Source organism: Apteryx rowi, unplaced genomic scaffold, assembly GCF_003343035.1.
Source record: "Apteryx rowi isolate R43461 unplaced genomic scaffold, aptRow1 scaffold_153, whole genome shotgun sequence".
NCBI lineage: Eukaryota > Metazoa > Chordata > Aves > Apterygiformes > Apterygidae > Apteryx > Apteryx rowi.
The window spans coordinates 637,700-651,050 of record NW_020447786.1 but is presented as its reverse complement, the minus strand read 5'-3'; positions in this window follow the sequence as shown (position 1 = coordinate 651,050).

The window sequence follows — 13,351 nt, the reverse complement described above, 5'->3', positions numbered from 1 at the left end:
TTTTAATAAAGTTATACAGAATAACCTTCCGAGTGTTGTAGATTAAATTTCAGTCAATAAGTACACGCTGCAAACATATTTCTTCAGGTTGATCTACTCACAGGCTGTACCCATCAACTGATTAAAGTTGTATATAACATTGAAAAGATCAGATGTCTTAGTGGTTGGGGTTTTTTTTTCAGTTAAAGGAATAAATTAACTGCTTTGGAATAAAGCCAATTCTCATTTTATAACTTAAGGGAGGGAAAAAAGTGCATTTAGCTTATATAATGCTTGTTCCACTACAGGTTCTTCCAGTGCAGAGGGCATATTTCAACTGTGGATTTAAGGATCTTTACAATATTAAAAATTCAACATACAGGTGAAATTAGACACTGGATTAGGAAGCTCATCAACTACAWAAATGTAATCAGCACCTCCTGAAGCTTAACACATAGCAAAAAAGCAACAAATTACAAAAGGGTGGCGGCAGTCTGTCTGAGTCAGCTGGACTGGTATAGAGCCAGCTCCTGCATCAGAAAACCTATTCTTGTCAGGTTTCTACACTTTTCCCATATCTTCTTGTAGAGAGCAGCTCAATGGTTAAAATAGCAATGTCATCTTCTGGAAGCAGTGGAGACAGCGGTTGGATGGTGATGACTACTCACAGTAATATAAGTAGTCACGGTGCAGTTACAAAAGAAAGGTAACAGGTCATGAACTGAAACCAGAACCTGCCAAAAATTACAGGTCACATTACTGAAATAAAAACAGCTTTACTCCACAGTAAGACCAATTCCAGCTTTTTAAGAATGCTCCCTGTGTAGTTTATCAGCTCAACTGAGCAGCAACAGCTGTGGAGGAAAGTTTAGCATAGAGGAAGGTCACAGTAGCTCTCACTCACCACTGCTTCTCCATGAACTGCAGGTGCATATGGCAAAAGACCCTTAAATCACCTGTGAATGTTTGGACCGTGCCTCCACAATGAGGGAAAGAAACCACGTGCTCCATTGCTGTGAGCTTTGTTAAGAAATGTCCCCCTCTAAATGAACTTTCTATGCCAAGTTTCCATTTGACATTTTACAAAGTTTTCAGCAAAGCTAGCTCAGCCATCTACACACGTATACAACTTTCAAGAAGTCGTTAAGTCATGGATTCTTATTTTAAAATCCACAACCTAGGTAGCAGCTGTGACAAAACTGTGCCTGTTTGGCCTCATCCTTTTCCCAGGCAGGAGGATCAGACCTTCAGAGTTTCTCTAGTTTAGGCAAACTCATGCCAAGTGCCAATATCATTTATCTCAGTGATTTTCAAGACAGGCCACACTGGCAGAGCCTCTGTTTCAGTGGTGTGTGCTGTATGTCAACACAGAGCTGACTAGACAAACCTTTGGTGATTAAAAATGTGTTATCATTATAATGGTTTCTTTTGCTCCATAACAAAAACCATCTAGCAAGTAGTTCCATTTTAATTCACTGAGTTTTTTTAATTTTCAACTAATTATCTAGAAACACCCTACCTACAATATACTTCTCAGGGGGCTAAAATTTACCTCAGCTCAACATTGCTATGGGGCATTTGCTTATTTCTTTTAAAAAAACCCTGCTTGCTAGCAGCATGGCATAAAATCCATTTGCTTACTAACTCCCATACTTAGGTAATTATCAAAGTCTTTCTAAGCAAGTTTGTGCACTCGTTCAAAAATACTAGGCAATTCAAATTGTTTATTGTTCTTCAGCTATTATAATATTCCATATTTAAGAAGTCTCTAGAAACAAAACCAACTTGACTTAAACACTTCCATGCATTAGCTGGAAAGCTATTTTAGTTGAGTGGGCTCCTGTTTCAAAGAAAGCCCAAAAGAAGACAGTAGTTGCGATCTTTTTTTTCTGTGGGGTAGTGCATTATCTTACCYTAATTCTAGAAGGTTCTTCACATGACAGCTACTGCCCTATCAGGTATTGCAGGGCTGAAAAATGGCTCAGGATATCCTGAAAATTAGTTTTCTGAAGAAGTGAATGCATTCTGTATTTAGAGGGCTGGTGAGGACTTCCAGGTACAGGGGTATCCAGGAAGGTAAAGATTACTTCTCCTACTACATCTGCCCTAGCACCAGTGAGCAAGGTGATGTTCTCATGCTATTATATAATACATTTACAGCTTAGATGAAAGTATATCAGGTTGTGCAGTCTCCAACCTTGGAGGTTTTCAAGACAAGACTGGATAAAACCCTGAGCAACCTGGCTGACCATGAGCTGACCCAACCTTGCACTGGAGGTTGGACAACAGACCTCCTGAGGTCCCATCCTACCTGAGTTATCCTGTGTTGCTATGGTCTCTTCCTAAATAGCATATCTAAAAACCAGGAGGCCACAGCTTCACCAAAAGTGGCTACTGTCACTACAAAAGCAAGATTTGAAGATTTCTACCCTATTATGAGAAGACCACAGGATCACAGACCACAAATGAATGAATGAGGTTCTTACCTAGGATCAGGAGGCTTTCTGTTGATATGAGGTTTGTAAATCATGAGGAGGTTTCACTGAAAGACTTCATCACTTTCATGAGAAAATTCTAAATGAGAACTGTTTTTCCAGGCCTTTTGAACAGTGTCTGTAAAAGCTGTGTGACATTGTAATTTCTAGTCTGCCTAGTTCTAGAGAAAGGAGAATGTTTATCTTTGTTCTCCAAAATAATGGTTGATTATGGTACCTCCTAGACACAGCCTTACGCAGAATAGGCTATTGTTTTAAAATGCCTAACTGGGAAACAGTTTCTTTGGTGTTTCAGTTGTTGGTGTTGCAGTATTCACAAAAAATTTAAATGTGAATTTCTAAACTGTTCAGTTTAAATGCTTTAAAGGCATTTGTAAAGATCTTAAAGGGTGTGTTCCTCACTCTTGTCTTTCCATTTTGATTGAAGGGACACTAATGCATCACCTCCATCCTCACTGTGGAATCTGCATTTCTCAGCTAAAACTGACTGCTCTTAGGCACTGTGCAGATTTTTTTTAAAAACTCTTAGGCTCATTTTATTATCTTTTACATAACTATTAGAACTCAGAGAAGTAAAATCTGAATAATATGCTTTGATCACTACACAATCCTGAGTGTGAGACAAACAAAATTCTCTTACTCCCAACAGCACTCTTGATAGTAGGTTAAGTTCTGCACTGAGTTCTGCACACTGCACATCTGCTGACAAGCTGTCTATATAGATTGCAGAGAAACAAACCGATACCTGAAGCCGAGTGTGCCTCTACAGTGATTAATGATCGTTTGAAACAAGACACCGAACCATTAAATATGTAACTCCAGTGTTACAGTTCCTCTTCCATCCTAAACAGCCTAAATACCTGGAAAAAAGTAGTGACATGACAGTCCAGCAGCTGCCCTGAAGCACTGATAGGATTGAATGAAATAAGACAATATATAGTTCTCTCAGCCAGTGTCAGCATCTTACTACATGTTGAATGTTTGCATTGCTTATTAGGACCAATGGACATATTTTGAACTCAGTCTGGCAGCCTGGATTCAAACATCTAGCAAATCCTAACATTATTCATGTGTGCCAGAAAAAAAGTTGCTGAGACGTTCCAGGGCTAAAATAGGGTGGAAGTAGAATAAAGACTAGGCAGAGTGACAGTCAGACACTGTAAAGAAGAAGAGACACAGAAAAAGAACTACGGATTTAAAAAATATCTGTTGGCATAATTCTCAAACGCTTGGTCATCATGTAACGATTCACACGTGGCCAAGTGTCGGTACTGTTATGTGCCTTTGCACTTTGGCAAGGTATTATCAYAGGGGCAGTCTATTGAAAACTAGGGCACATAGGCTGTAGTGGATGTAGGGTGCATGCTGGCTAGCCTAAGTTTTGGAAGCAGTTTCACTACTAATTGCAAACTTCCCTTTTTAGCTAGAAGTTGAGATTCATACAAACAGAGAATAGCCTTTAAGGAGGCAAAACCCAGAGGGGCCTATTATTGCCTGATCTCTGCCAGTTTCCTAAATATTCTCACAGCTGGATTTTTAGATGAAGATATTACACTGAGACAATGTTGATTGCTTTGGTGGGCCATCTTCTTTTAGCTATAGACTAATTGCTCTGCAAATGTAGCTAGATCTGTTGGCAGTATTTGATGAAGTTGACTGTCATGTGATGTTGTTTTTCATGATATCTAACAGGGTGGATAAAACTGTGCATCTCTTTCTTTTATCCCTCCTCTTAGATGGATCACTGGAATTACATGTGCTCCTGGTTCTGTGATCACCTCCATATATTAAAAACTCTCAGTTAATACCATGAGACTAGATGGATTTGCAGGTCAGCAGCATGCATCGAAAATTAAACTCCGTATCTTCACGATACTATAATCAAACTTTTCAAACACTAAAGTGAATTACCTTACACACTAAAAGGAAGAGTAGCTTGGGGAAACTCAATATGCTTCTAACTTTGGACTGTTCAAAGAGGAGGAGATTTGGAAGATAGTTTCAGCTCAGACTGGGAACTAGGCTTGAAGCTATCTGGAAAAAGGGGTGATGGCAGAAAGTTCTCTAACAGAGGGGATTTCCTTCCTGTCAGATACACATAATTCAGTATTTCCTGCCTTCAGGCTCCATTACTGCAGAATGCTGCAGAAAGAAGTGYAAGTGAACACTGTGTTGAAGCTCCAGGATCATAAAATCCTAACAAATTTCACAGGTTGCCTGGTAAATTCTCTTCGCTCAACTCAGGCTCAACTATCCATAAATATTTCTCTCCAGAATTTGGCTTACTTTCCCTCCAGTAATTAGATTTCCCAGGAAGGTTCTTCTTTGTTTTTAGGAAACTTTTCCTCATAACTAAGCTAATTCTCCCTCGCCTATTTCATGCCCATTTCTTCCCGTTCTCTCCCCAAAGGACACAGAAGAGCTCCCTACCTCCTTTGTGGTAACCTATTACATGGTGAAACATGGACGAGATTGTTTCCTTAGGAGGAAGCAATCACCCAGACCAGATTGTTTCCTGAGTGAGAAGCAATCACCCTTTACCCTCTGTTTGAACTCTGCAATGAATTTCTCTCATTCAGAAATTCAGTGTAAGCCACTTTCTCTGTTTCCTTCTCATCATAATCTACCGAACAAAGGTGGCTTTCTCAATGGTTTTCTTCAGACTAGTGATTATTGAATTCACCTCTTCCAGACAGTATCATGATTTTCCATCTCTCCATCTTTGGAATGACGCTTAAGAACACTTAAGATTAACTTGAGACATTGAGGATTATGACCTTCCACAAGTGCACTCATACAGTGTTTTCATTGCTATAGATTGTTACTGCACATCTAGAGAGGAGAATATGAGCTATAATCCCATTCATGAGAGAATTTAAAATAATTTTAGGGTTCACCTTTATGTAGGGGAAAAAACTGTGCACCTGATTAAATGCTTGGTAACAACCAATGGAACTGCAGCATATTCTTAAGTGACTTTCCTGCTACATAACTGCTTTGGGCTTTACAGATGGAGTTATTGTTTTTATTTATTTTAGTTATTATTAAAACATATGTGCTTGGGGATTTCACCAAATTTTGGCAATGGAAAAGCTTAACTATCTTTGTTGCTTTGTAATTTTCAGGATTATCTTAATTACTATGGGAAAATAGCTAAAGAATAAACAAAGCAGGCTGTTATTCTTTTGTTCATTTTACAGATAATTGCTCTACTTTGTAATTATCCCTCTAAAGCTCAATGCTTAGGTACAAAATATATTATTTAGGAAATCTTTACAGTCATAGAAAATATTTGACACTCAGTATTCGGTAGAACTAAAACACAGATACAATTATTTATTGTATTGTTTATAAACTGTGAAGTTCTTTGTCAGTAGAGATTGAAGATTTTTGATCTGGGTATTAGACTGGCAAGAAATGCATTAAAATGGCATTAAATGCACTAAATAATAATTTAATGCATAATGCATTAAAATGGCAAGAAATGTGGACCCTGTACACACTTAATAACCTTAACCTAAACATTAGTAGATCATCAGTGACTACATTTTCCAGCTACAGCTTTCTTAAACCTATTTTTTAATCATATACATTAAGATCAATACAAGTTTAAGTCTACACACATATATGATGTTGGATATTCTTTTGATTTTACTAATATACTTGTTTGTTCATTTGTTTCAAATTTTTAGGTTACTTCAAAACACCTGAGCTTATGAAACCAATTTAAACTTCCAGCAGTGAATTAAAGTAGTAGCAATTTTTGCTTACTTTTCTTACTGTCTTTCACTTACTTCAGATTGGTGGTAGGTACATTCCTGGCACTGGTCTCTAGTCACTTGCTGCTTGTGTCAGTATAATAAGACTGACTGCCAAGCTTTGTTTGCAACAAGCTCCTTTAGCTTTCAGTGTTGAAAGGTGGTAAGGCGGTGTATTCAAAAGCAAACAAATAGTTATAGCAAAAAAACCCAGTATGTTAGCTAGTTCACAGGGAAATCATTATTAGCAAAACCCATTGGCAACCTGCTGTCAGTCCATACACGGCACAAAACCAAGTTCATTCTCATTTCACAGTTTGGTTTTATTAACCTAGAACTCCAGAGCTCCACACCCTGAAACTCAGCTCCAGTTGCACCTTCAGCCTTGGCCACTCCAGGGTTTTCACCTCTGATTGCTTATCTCACACCCTAGGACTTGTAGAAAATTACTGCCGCATCCGGCGGCATCCTGGCATTCTTCCAGGTAGAGTTAAAAATCCGCTGCTGTGAAACAACAGGTTTTACAGACAACTCCCCCCAAACCAACAGCAGCTACAAACAAGCTGGGACATTTCAGGCTACCACTGAACAGTCTTATAGTCAACAAATGCCAATTTAGCTTACGGGACAGGGGGATGTTTTAGTAAAGAAATTAAACAGTAGTTAGCAAACAAATTACAGAGGTGGTTTGTCTTCAAATTAGCTTTTTTTTCCTAGTACTTGTCAACATGCTTTTAGAGTATGGTTATAACATAGGGGGTAAGGGTAAGGTGTCCTCTATAGGAGGTTAGGGCAAAAGGGTTAGCAACGTTTGCTCAGATCTCCCTGTCCCCAAAAAGCATATACATAGCTCTATGATGCTGTTCTGGTGCTAGAGGCTACAGATATGATTTTGGTTCTGTCACCCTATCAGCAAAACGGGGCGTCTCATTTAGCTACATGAGACCATGTTTCTGAATTGACAGATCAACTTCAAAAAATATGTATGAAATTCACCTTGTGACATAACTGTATCTTGTATTCAGCACCTGCATTCATTATACTGCATTCTCTGGCAGCTGCCTGCAAAGATTACATTATATAGAAAAAGAGACCTCTAAGCTGTCAAAACGGACTGAATGTATTGCTTTAAGAAGATGATGGTAGTATGAAACCTGGTCATTTTCAATAAATGAGTTACAACTCCTTGCAGGTATTACATTTGCCCCTGAGCATCCCTTCTCATTTCTGCATTGTTACAATCAAATTTTCTCCCTCAGTGAGGTCTTTTTTTTCCTTCTCCTAGCCTTGGAAAGCCCAAACTGCCACCGTTACCTCTGGTGCCACCACAGCCACTATCAAAAGATGAGATAATTTTTGCAGGAAAAGTTGAAGTTTCAACTAAATGCAATTTAATATCTGCAAGTGTATAGACAAAATGAGTTCTCCTTCCTTTCCATGTACTTTAGGTGTAGGGGTAGGCTGAAGATTCAGACAGAATTCCTTTCTTCTAGTCAACAAACCCACAAAGACTGATGGATCCTTCATAACATGAAATTTTCCTCTAAACGAGACATGAAACATCCCGTATTCTAAGAAAACCAGCATGCACACTTTTGCATTTGAAATGTCACTTATCACTGATCAGCACAGGTCAGCAAAGTTCACATTTGTGATTTCCACTGTGTACAGTAATCTGCAAATACATACACACAGCTACTGCAAAACGTATGCAGAAAGCAAGTCACTGCAGTAGTAGTTGCAGTTTACAGTGCTGGGTGAGGGAGATCTTGCTGTTAACTAACAGGTTCTGTAACACATTTTGTTCTGGCATGTCCCTAGCTCTCCGGCATGAGCATGAGTAACTCTTATGTTAATACTGCCAAAAGCTTTGGGCTGGGAATCATGAAGGCAACGGTGGCTGTGGCTCATTCACACCCAAGCCAGCACCCTCCTCCATATTCATAGAGGTTGAGTCACATTATTTCCACAGACAGTTTGACAGCAACTGCAGTTCATTGCTTTCCCCTTTGAGCACATCTAGATCTTTTTCTGTTTCTTCCAGTACTGTTTATCAGAGGGAGGGTAGGTCCCGGTGATGCTATGATTCTTTAGAAATTTCCTTTAGCTGTTGTCAGTCCCTAGCTCAAGCAGCAAAAGAGCAGTTCCTCAGGCTCTCTCAGAGGAAAGAGTAGCTGACCAGGAGAGGATAACGGACTGATTTTGCATTTAGCCATTCCTCTAAAAGGAGTGGTGTGAGCTTTCAGTCACATTGTCTTTTGCTTCAATACCCTTGTAATCACTGCAGTTGTTTGGGAAGAAGAAGAAATGCAACTTTATGTGTTCCAGCTGTGTTCTGCATTTTTAGCTCAACTTTTGGAGCAAAACTTCTAGAATTTCCCAGTATTACGTTAGCAGACCCCAATCAGTGAAAAAGTACTTTATCTGTAAATAGCTAAGGGGCCAGTCCCTCTTTTAGTCATAGCAGTACACATCTATAGGGACTCTTCTGAAGCTGATGGGGCAACTCTGGAGTTACCTGGTTTAGCACAGCCCCAAGTAAGAAACTGGTGTATGCTCAGGAGAATAGTAGTTCTATCTGAAGGTTAAGGTACACAAAAACATTTCAGGAGCTTGAAGAAGAAAATTAGTGTGTGAACATGAAAACCTGAGGAAGGAATGAAGAAATTAATTGTCGGACTAAGGGAAAAACAAAGAAGCATGCAGAAAAACAATTAGGAGCTGAAAATGCTCTTGAGTCCAGTAACCTTGGAGAATGCATTGAGCTTGTAATGGTGGTTGCTGTCACTTAAGGCAATTATTGGATATCATATGAACCTTTTTCAAACCAAGATGGAATTGTTCATGTTTCAGGAAGCAGCCATCAATAGTGAAATGAAATATCTGAATGAATGCAGGAACATGTTCTAACAAAATATGAAGGAAGTAAGTAATCAGGGAAGATTATCTGTCTTGTCAACCTGATATTTAGCAGTGATAAAAAAAATGGTCTGGTGCAAATGTACTTTCCTTTTTGCAAGTTGAGCCCATCTAGCATAATATTAAATGGCAGAGACTTATAAATGTAGACAGTTTAAGAGCTTCTCTGCAGGGTGGAGCTGAAGAGAGGCACAAAACTGAGATTTACACTAGATTATTAAAATGGTTTACTCTTAATGGCAAATCAGGGCATCCTGGGATCAGTAATAACTTCCTGTGATTCTACCAACCAGCATCTTGCCATGCCATTGACCTGAGTAGGAGACTGATGAGTTGCAAAGAAGTGAGCTTTATTCTCTGACCTAAATGGAAGCAAGACTTGGACCAGCCCAGGAAAAAAACACAGACCCACTTGTAACCCAATGATCCTTTTTCCCCTGTCCAGGGAGAATGTGAACGATTGCAGCTTTCAGCTACAGAATATTGTCTCAGTCTGGAGGTACAAATCCCTGAAAAGGAGGTCACCACTTGCAATGGCAACCTTATACTATACCCAGCATACATATAACACCCAGCAGTAGAGTGAGGCCTCTGCCTGCTACTATAGCTCAACAGATGGAGCAGCTGCTAAGCTTAGCTTGCAGGATTGAGAAATGGATTTTTTTGCTTGATAACCAAGACCATGTGCAGATGAACTGAGGATCGCCCACAGAGCACAGAAATAAAATCTATTATTTACCATTTTTTTAGGTCAGCATACTGCGTACTCTCTTCTCTCTTCTCTTTCCTGCCTATTTTATTCCAGAAAATTGTTTGCTTGTTTGTCTTTTTTTTTTGTGCTCCAGAGGTGAACTTCAGGAACAGAAATTGGTTGGCCTTGTAAGAAAAGCCTCCCAAAATTGTTAATGCTCATCTTTGATGAGATGACTTAAGAGCGGTAGTGCAACATACTCGCACAGAATTCCACATTTTTTTTCTGTGTTTTTATTATAAATAGGGCTTATAATAATAATAAAAAAAAAAACACAAAAAAGACATAGTAGTTTCTATTAAAGCTTCACTGTGACATTAGGTTCTCAATACTTTCTCCCTGAAATCTCAGAAGGCCCTTTTAACAGTTTTGGAGATTGGGTAATTTGTACTTGCGTTCTTTCTTCCAGAACACCCAAGTTTCTACCATGAGGTGGTAACCATTTTACCTACTGTCTCCACATCTCTAATCCCATTATACAACCTTATCCAGGTCTCAACTTCCTGAAATAGCAACAGAATAACTTTTGTGAAATGACATCTTCAGACTAAAACTTTTTATTTACCTTAATGATTAGCGTAAGTATTAAAGCAATCTGCCTGAGTGAATTTTTAGTTTGCATAAAGAAATCTGTCTGTCTCTATCTGCCTCTTTTTTTTTAAGTTGATATTTTTTCCCAAGGTTTATCAGAACATTAAAATTGCTTATTGTGTGCCAAATTTCAGTGACTAAGGAAAAAATCATAAGTACAGCTATAGAGAGCTCTGTGTGTACTGGATAGAGACCCACAGAGGGAGTGTAAACGAAAGATGTAATTAATTGGTAATTTTAAAACAATAAAACAGGTTGCCTTCTAATTTTACAGAATGTAGCCATTACAATTTATGATTTCTGCCAAAATATATATTGATTTCTCTGTCTTAAGACTCAGCAACTTTCCTTGCTGATTGAATTCTAATTACTCACTCCATAGTTACATTGATTTTAACAGACTTCTGGACAATTTTGTACCAGGCTAGTTTCAAATTACACTTAATGAATTCATCGTGACTATCGATATAAAAACCTCCATTCCACAGCAACTTGAAATAGAAAGAAACTGCTTTTCCTTCATACTGCACAGGTCAAACTTCTCCTCAACTTATACCTCACTCAGATTGAACTCACCCATGTTGGTAAGCTGCCCTTAGATTCAAATTCACAACAACTCTGAGGAGAAAAGGCAAAAAAGTGGAGTTGGTTTTATTTGTTTAAACCCATTGATGAATATTTATGTCTATAGTGAACTGTGGTTAAAGACATTACAGGCATTATCCACTTCAGCATTTTCAAACAAACATTTGATCACTTTCCATATATTATACCAAAGTCAAGAAAATCTTCCATCTGCACTCTCCAAAACACAAATAATGCATGTTGAGGACAGGTAAGTTACACTAGTGCTGGCTATATACTTGTGTAAGGGACCCCTTACTCTGTGTAAGGGGCAAAATTCCCCCACCAACAAGCAGCTAATTCATTTCTAGTGATACTCCACATAGCAGTGTGGAGTCCCGTGTGAAGTGTGATGAAGACTAACATCTAAAAAATTTAAGCATAGCTTGCCCCTTTTCTGATCTGAGCACTTAAGGAATATTGGCTGCAGCCCATTTGTGTGTGTATGTGGGGAGAGAAATGGATTAGACGCTCAGGTGCTGCCTGGGTGCAGGTCTGTTTTTACACACACCCAGACGCAAGCACACAGTTCCCTTTCCCCGAAGCCATGGGGAGCAAGCAGCCAGCAGGATGCCTGGTTCAGAAATGTGGGTCTGTCATTAAGTTTCTCTGCTTATTCCTAGGGTCACAGTCAGGACTGTTTGTCTTCCTTTCTGCCTCCTGCACATACAGACAAAGGAATTTGCATAAATCAATATCGCAGCCCTACTGTTTTATAATTAGCTTTAAGGAAGCCTTCTTGGCCTCATGGTTTTGCTTTCATTTACCTTGGGCAAAGGCTCCCTACTCTTTTAAGTTATTGCTATGTAAAGGAACATTCCATATTCAGTCAGGCTGAAAGCTGCTGATTACATTCATCAACTGTAATAAGATATGTTATTAAATCTTATTTTCTTGAATTACCTATAGATCAAAGATATGATCAATGGCAGCCATTAAATATTTCCACGTCAATATTACCAGAGAAGTTTTCATTCAAAAGAACCTAGAAGTGTTGTACAACTGAAGGCCCAAATTCTACTTCAGGCCTTCTTTAGACTTCATTTGCCTCCTTCTAAAATTCATTATTTTTGCTGTAGGAGTACTGGTGCTAAATGTGGTTAAAGCAGTAGGGTATCTACAGCTTCAGATCATCTCTGGCTTTTTAACTGTTATGACTATGTCTAAATTACTGGACTCAGTAGTGGTCTGGAGCACTGTTCCTGGAGGCATCTCCCCTGTGTTTTGAGCCCATGTCAGGGTGGAACATGGGCATGGCCCAGTCCACTCCCACCACCATCGTGGTCATGGCAGGGAAGTGGGTATGCCGAGCACAACCTGGTGTGCTCTGACTACTCTGCCCTGGATCTGTGCCACCAAGGACCAGGCTCCTGGCTTGCATCTGCTGCACAGACGAGGCAGAGCTTTACCTGCACTCAGTGGAAAGACTGTAACTTCAAAGTATGATTTTCAGCGTAGCTGCTAGAATTGTAGGTTTGTGTTAGAACAAAAAGAGAATAATGGAGGCAACCAATTTATTTAAAATTGAACAATGATTTCACAGCATATGCCTGTTGTGCGTTCAGAATCACCCACTTACTACGTATACCCATTGTGGAGGTGGCCTGTGTGCAACAACAGGTTGTTTTCTTTCCTAATGAAGAAATGAGCAATAACTGATGAGTTATTCTCCTTTAACTTTGCACTTAGAGAACAATTCCAGTAGACAGGAGATTTAGATGATTTTAGATGTTATTTTTTAAATTATAAAGCTTCCTATGGAGATGAGTTTTCTTACAATTTCTGATGAACTATCTGGTGATTACTCTGGTGAGAGAAGTAAATGATCTACAAGTATGTACCTCATCTTTTGAAGAAGAAAACAAAGAGCTCTTTAAACTTGAAAGTTGAGTGGTCTGTTCTCTGTCAGGAAAAATGCATCAAGTTGGGGTTTACTTTGGACAATCTAAAAGAAAACAATCTGCATAAATAGATGAAATTTTATTGGACAATGAATAAAAAGATTCAAGCAGAAAGTATGCTTTAGTTTCTATGAGGAATAAAAAGAAAAAATAATACTGGGCTATTTCTTTTCCCTTAAAATCTTTTTTACATAATGGTGAACAGATGATTCCTTCAAACTTCGCTTGCGATGAATTCAAGACAAGATAATATCATCATCCATCTTCTTGATGAACCTCATCATCATATCTTCAGTCTAAATCTGGGAGAAAAACTGAACAAGCCATGCATCT